General features: G+C 40.8%; 1 protein-coding gene across 2 annotated transcripts in view; it reads right to left on the minus strand.

The window, feature by feature from the left end:
* usp43a (ubiquitin specific peptidase 43a) overlaps positions 1-7,500 on the minus strand; it is a 160,943-nt gene that overhangs the window by 107,890 nt on the left and 45,553 nt on the right. The gene's annotated exons all lie outside the window — the stretch shown is intronic.

Below are 7,500 nucleotides of genomic sequence, written 5' to 3' on the forward strand. Positions count from 1 at the left end.
CACCTTCTTCCAGGCCTCTTCTGAGTCGTCCAGGTGGTGAATGGCGAACTTCATGCGGGCCTGTACATGTTTCTTCTTGAGCAGGGGGACCTTGCGTGCGCTGCAGGATTTCAATCCATGACGGCGTAGTGTGTTACCAACCGTTTCTTTTGTAACTGTGGTCCCAGCTGCCTTCAGTTGATTCATCAGTTCCCCCCTTGTGGTTTTGGGATGATTCCTCACCGTTCGCATGATCAGGGACACCCCACGAGGCGAGATCTTGTGTGGAGGCCCAGACCGAGGGAGGTTGGCGGTGGTGTGGTGCTTCTTCCATTTCCTGATAACTGCACCGACAGTTGATCTTTTCTCTCCAAGTTGCTTTCCGATTCTCTTGTAGCCCATCCCAGCCTTGTGCAGATCAACAATCTTGTCCCTGATGTCCGTAGAAAGCTCTTTGGTCTTGCCCATGGTGGTGATGTTGGATGCTGGTTGTCTGGGTGTTGACAGGTGTCTTTTATACAGGTAACGAGGTGAGGCAGGTGTATTTGATGTAGATAATTGGTTGGGATTGGGGCTGTGTCTTAAAGAAAGACTAACTGGCTTTTAGGAGCCAGAATACTTGCTGTTTGTCCAGGGGGTCATATACTTGTTTTTCCTCATCAGATGGTTATCAATTTTTATAAATTCATATGATGTGATTTTCTGGAATTTTCTTTGGGATTCTGTCTTTCACTGTTACAGTTGTTAAAATTGTAGATTGTTGCATTCTTTGTAAGTGGGCAAACCTGCAAAATCAGCAAGGGGTCATTTTAAACTCTGGTAGTAAAGAGGATACATGTACTTGCTGGCATGTCTTACCGTAACCAACTGTATAACTCAGACTGAGGCGGCAAATGACTCTGCGCAGATGACTTTTGTTTTTGATCAAAGAGTTACTTACATGTGATAATGCCCCGCACTAACTGGCTAGCACCCACTTCAAAGTCTGGTACTGCAGGCTGCTGGGTGGTATCAGCGGGAGGGTGAGTGGTGTGAGGTGGGCTCGAAGAAAGCACTGTGGGTGGTGAGAGCGTCAAAATCAAAGTAAGGAAGGTCAACGTGTGGCCACATTTTCAGCAGCCACTCAGCTGTGCGCCGTGGATTGACCAGATGGGTGCCTCAGAGAGGTCAATCACATCCCAACACGGGTGTATCTTTGGGGGAAAGTGGAGCCCCTGCGGAGCATCTTTGAAGATGAGAAAGTTGCACTCTTTTATGAAGTGTTGAGTCTTCAAAGTCATAACTTGGACATCATAGAAAGTGGAGTTTCTATCTGACAACATTTATTATACAAACTGCATAATATCCATAACATTTTCACATCAAATCTGCATCCAAATAAAAGCTACTGTGATAGGAAAAAAGTAACCATCCTCAACTATCTTGTTTATTCTGAAAGAAAGAGGCTGGGGCTTTCCGCACGTCTACCAGGCCATTAAAAATAGATGCCACAAACTGAGAGTGACAAACGAGAAGGGAGGTGGGGGGGGACGGTGACTGATTTAAATGCCGCGGCACAACGGAGTGACTTGAGTACCAACTCCCACAATGGCAGCCCCAAACCACAAGACAGCCCTGGCTCTAATCGCAAACATTTATTCAGATCAGACAACTCCACTGAATGCCTCTGAGGACCTACTCTGAGATATAAAAAGAATCAGGAAGGAAGCAGCGGGAAGAAAGAGAGATCAACCAAGTGATACAGACAGAGAGAGAAGAGAGAGGGCGAGAGAGAGAGACGCAGACAGACGAAGACGCAGCCAGAGACAAAGACACAAAACTAAGACACTGCGAGATCGAGGGGGAGTGATTGCTCTTTTGTTAGTTTGCATTTAGAGGCAAAGTGACTCCAGTCCCCAAGTGATAACACAAAGTAAAGAGGAGGAGAAGAGGAAAAGTGTGAAAAAGGAGAGCAGATGAAGACTGACTCAGCAGACTGAAACCAGCTCAGACTGAGACAGACTAATGAGACGAGGATACAAAGGGATATAAAGCATATTTACACTGAAGAGGCCTGATGAAGCACAGAGCAGAAAACAAATTCCTGACCATCCGGGTATCTTCGTCTACTATTTATTAAATGAGAGTGAGTCACCATGGAGAATATAGAGTTTGAAATCTATCTAATCTAACAATATTATGTAGTGTAAGATACATTAAGATTAAAATTAATGATCCTAGTGGCATCAGCAAGAAAAGAGGATATAAACAGGAGCAGGGCTAACATGTCAACCTATATAAATTCTGGGACAAACAGTATTAAGCAGAAATGCATGAGTAAAGCTATCATAATGAGTCACGAAAGTTTGAGCGCATGCATAACAGGAACAGTACAGTTCAATTGAATTGTACTTACGTACAAGGTAGATTTATTTGTCACATTGCAACAGGTTATAGAGTGAAAATGAGCTGGTAACTCCTTTCTGCTAAGCAGCAGACAATATAATAATAATAATAATAATAATAATAATAGTAAACAGAAATTAACTATATTCAATGGAGCAGTGCTGAGGATGAATTAGAGTTTAAGAGTCTGATAGCTTGGGTAAAAAAAGCTGCTCTGCAGTTTGGTGGTATGGCGGCTGAAACTTCTATATCTCTTCTCACAAGGCAGCAGGGTGAACAGGCTGTGGCTGGGTGGGTACTGTCCTTTGGTATCCTTTGGGCTCTGCGTAGGCACCTCACCGATATCACAGATGCTCAGGAGATGGGTACCAATGATCTTCTGAGCAGTTTTAATCACCCACTGCAGAGCCCTCCAGCCATGGGCCGGGCACATCCCATGCCAGTTAGTGATGTTTTCAGTCAGTTTCAGCTTTCTAATGCTCCTCTGTAAAAGCTGACAAAAACTTGGGAATTTGGCCTTCTTAAGCTTCCTTAAGAAATACAATACGTCTTAGAGCTTTCTTCACCAGCGTGGAGATGTCAGGTGCTTTGTGATGTTGATTCCCAGGAACCTGAAACTGTTCACCTGCTCCACCTCAGCTCCTTATGTAGCGCCAAATCGTAACAGAAGTTATCTCAGGGCACTTTTCCTATAGGTCTAGCAGGTCTAGACCGTACTCTTTATAATATTAAAGTGTATGAAAAATATACTGTAAGTACAAAACTAGGGCAGAAAAAAGATTAACCAATCAATTAACAGCAGTCAATTGACAGAATGCCAACTGGCAACAAATATGATAATTATTTATTAAAGAGGTGGTATTATGCTCATTTTCAGGTTCAAAATCTTATTTAGGGGTTGTACCAGAACAGGTTTACATGGTTTAATTTTCAAAAAACACCATATTTTTTGTCATACTGCACATTGCTGCACCTCCTCTTTTCACCCTGTGTGTTGTCTCTAAATGATCTTTGTTGGGAGTTGCACATGCGCAGTTCCTAGTTAAGGACTACTAGCCAATCAGAAGCAGAGAAAGGCGGCTCAGCGAAAAGACGGTAAACAGTTTCGATTCAGCTGTAGGCTACATGTTGCCGACCAGCTTGGCAATTTGGACTGGAGCAAGAGTTTCAGAGTGGTGAGTTATTAATCTGTAACAAAAGTATTTTTCATCCATAAAGTTTTAACTGAGCTCTGTCTCTACATCACAGTAACAACTTCATGTCCCTTGACTGCCTGGAGGGTAGCTAGTGTTTGGAAGGGAGAGGAGAGGTGTGCTGCAGCTCAGTGTTTTTCCACAGGTGTTTTGAGGGCGTGTCGGAGTAGTCGCTCAGCAAACATTATGACACGTATTTTCACTGTGTCACAAGAAAGGGAAGTAAAGGCTGGACTACAAACGAGCTGTTTTCAGGCAGTTCAGAGCAGTGTTTTCTGTGGGAGATGCGAACTCCCTTTGGGGTGGACTTTGGGCTTTTTCACTTTGCAAACCTAGTACATGCACAAAAAAGATAAATAACTCAATAAACCATAATACCACCTCTTTAATTGTTTTAAGTCATTTGTCAAGCATAAATGCGGACACTGTATTTTATACCTCAAATGTGAGAATTTTTAAAAAATTCTGTTAAATCAAAAAAATTTACTCAACCGATTAATAGTTACAGCCCTATGCAACTGTAAATGTATTCACATTAACTGATTGATAAGGACAGTAATTGCCATTAGCAATGTCATAACAAATAGGAGAAATGCCATGCACTGTCTGTCACATCTGTTCTTTAAACCATCACATCCAGCAACACACGCCCACACAGCCACGCTGAAGAGGTACCCTGCAGTGAAAAATCACATCTTCTGCTCTTTATTTCCTTCAACTATCTTCCTCTCTATATATTTATACACATCTTACTCATATCCCCTCAGGTGAATGCCACAGTCCCGTATTTTAAGGTTTGCAGTTACATGATAAGCTTGTTAGCCGGGATGTTACAACTGGTGATAACTGATGGATACAGCGGGAGAAAACGGCTGTAACAATAAGCTGTTACTGCACTTCTACTTAAAGATGGGGTGTGGATGAAAGGAGTAATTACGGTGTGTAGGGTCCCTTATTGTTAGCTTTTTTATGAAGCGATCTTGACTTCAAACATCATCTTTCAACTAATTCATAAGACATTGATTTTGGGTGTTCTTTAAAATTTAATAAAGACCATGATGGGGAATTTTATAATGAAGATGAATTTCTATGGATGTGGAAATTTTGACTTCATACACTATACAACATATAGTATATCTATGTGCTGGAGCTTCATGTGGAGCAAGCAGTGGCTGAGAGAATGGGGAAAAAAGGACTGAAGGAGACCTTAAACAAACATCTTCACCCCTCAGAGTCACTTGTCTCTTCTTCGACCGACTCCGTGAATAGATTTCGTGCAAGCCGTTTTAAATTAGTCAGGCTGAGAGCATCACGGGAGTCCAGGCCCCGCATGGATACAGTCCCGCTCTAACCGTTCAATCCATCATCCGCTGAAGACGGAATGGGATAATCTCACGAATGAATGGCTGGTTAACCCTGAGTATACTGGTCAATACTGTACAAGTGCTAGAGGTTGACCTTTTTATTTATTGGCTCACACACTAATCTGCTATGGCGACTGTGCATGTTGGATAAAATATGGCAGGACTAATCTCCGGGGCGGCTGTGATTCTGTCCCTGTATTCAGACTGAAAGCAACATGATCACCTCTCAGCCAGAGACATTTGACTAAATTCATGTCCCATTTCCGAGTGTAAAGTAATTTCTATCCAGTATGTGGATTAAACATCTTGGAGAAGCACACTCACTTTGTTAATGGGTAACTTGTTAACTTATTCATGCTCAAAATTCATGTTCAAAAGTCATGTATGTTTAAGTTCACGCGTGTTTCTCCTCTAAGCCCACACAAAAATAAACCTTTGCCCATTTACTGCCTGGTTTAAACTCCTAATTTCACAAACAGTAGGGTCGACCTTCTCACAGCAGGGTGGTGATGAGGGCAAATGTGTACTCTGACAATCTGACTAGAGACCATATTGAACTGAATTGCCAAAAGTCCATTCGTTTCCCGCAGGGCTGAGCACCCAGAGAATCCGTCAACAAGGTTGTCAACCTCGATGAGTTGTCATCAGCTGTCAACAGCTGATCAATCCATCCAGCTCCCTTCATTCCCAACTGATTCACCACTCGGATTACATTTCACAAACAATAATTCTGCCTGAAAACTGCAAAATGGATGAGAAGTCGGTCGCAGCTGCCCAAAACACCCCAGTTGAACTTTCAACAATACTGCTAAATATCTCAAAATGATCCCAGGAGAACTGTTGAATCAATCACAGTTTGTGATTTCCTCTGAAGTCATAAATGTTTTCTGTTTATCTGCATTTAAAGCTACGTAATTAATGCCTGGTAGTTTTATTTCTATTACTGATGAACCTGATAATTATTTTCTTGATTAATCATTTTATCTAAAAGAAAAAACTGAAAATAGTGAAAAATGTCTTGTTTTATACAACAAACAGCCCCAAAACCAAATATATATTCAGATTACCAGCATCTATGAAAAAGAAAGGCATTTTTATTTTATTTTTTGTTTGCATGTTTATTGTTTTTTCACATTTAAGAAGCTTAAATGAGCAAATGTCTGTCTGTTTTCTAAATGACTTTGTGGACTGGACTAAGTTCTGAAGCAAACAACATTTTGGAGCTGCACAACACTAACAAGACAAAGCCAGTCAGAATAGTTACCTTATTTAATCTGATACAGTATGGATTAACCACAGTCATTAATAGTCAATCTAAAAGTATTTCCATATCAAACATTAGTGACCTGTGTTGCACAGTGACTGTTATACCCATCCTGGACTAATTAGCACATAGGCGTTCAATACAAACGTTTGCACAGACAAACTGTTTATTTTCCTCGTAGAAGTAGGAAACATTGCTGTGTCTGAATTAGGTGGCACTTTGTTCTGCTACATTGCAGAAGGGAGTGTTCAGCAAGTCCCTGCCAAAAAGATGAAATGTTACCTCTCCAAGGTAAAATGTTTCATTCCACAAAAGACGTTATCTGTACTGTCTGGCTTGTTATTTTGCTAGATGTGGAAACGTTCCATTCTGTCCTAACTGCTGATGACAGTGCACCTCAGCCTGATACATAAAAGCTACACACAAGCTTTAGTCAGGCTGGGTAACAAAGAGCTGAAATGATTCTCACCAGGGACAAATTCTGACTTCAGCCTTCCTCCTAGGTCATTTTTTTTCTACATAAGTGTTTCCTTAAAAGTTCTAAAATCCTTTTCTCCTCTGCTATGTCCAAGTTAGTCATTTCATCAGATCACAACAACAAAGTCTAAAATGAAACAAGTCTGATGTTGTCTTCAAACTATATCGCCTTATTTACATTTGTTCAGGAATCAAGTGAAAGGTGAAGGTAAGAGTAAATGTACGCAGTCCAATATGGTTACAGAAAGGTGTAGAGTCAGTTCCACTGAAAGGTCTAATAAACCAGAGAACCTCCGTTTTTAGCTTTCCACTGTGAATGAAGGAAGTACAGTCAGAAGCCAGTTTTGAAGATGAATTCCCTGAATCCTTCACAGGTCTGACTGACCCACTTTCTCGAGCTACTGATTCTTATCTGCTGGAGAGGACATGCATTCTAACCTGTGCTGAATGCCTGTTCTTTTTAATGAAATGTATTACACTCTTTTTATTCAAACACAACCTCAGGATATTAGATACTATATGCTGTAGTGCCCAGTGGAATCCATTCTGCATAATTGATAAGGGACCTAAGATAGTTTCCAAAATTTTTTGTCGTCCTACTTCTTACTAAAATCTTAAGGAAAAGGAAAGGTTATATTCTAATTTATATCAGAATAAACCCCAAAACAAACACACAAGGACAAACAGTAAAACAATACAAATCAACACAACGATGCAAAATATAAAATAAGACTGCTTAATAACATAAAGTAAAAAATAAATAACATAACGAGTTAAAAAGTTGGTGATTGCATTGCTAAAGACACTTGCAATCTGTTTTAAAACAAGAGAATAAAAC

The sequence above is a fragment of the Micropterus dolomieu genome, linkage group LG04 (assembly GCF_021292245.1).
Source record: "Micropterus dolomieu isolate WLL.071019.BEF.003 ecotype Adirondacks linkage group LG04, ASM2129224v1, whole genome shotgun sequence".
NCBI classification, from domain to species: domain Eukaryota; kingdom Metazoa; phylum Chordata; class Actinopteri; order Centrarchiformes; family Centrarchidae; genus Micropterus; species Micropterus dolomieu.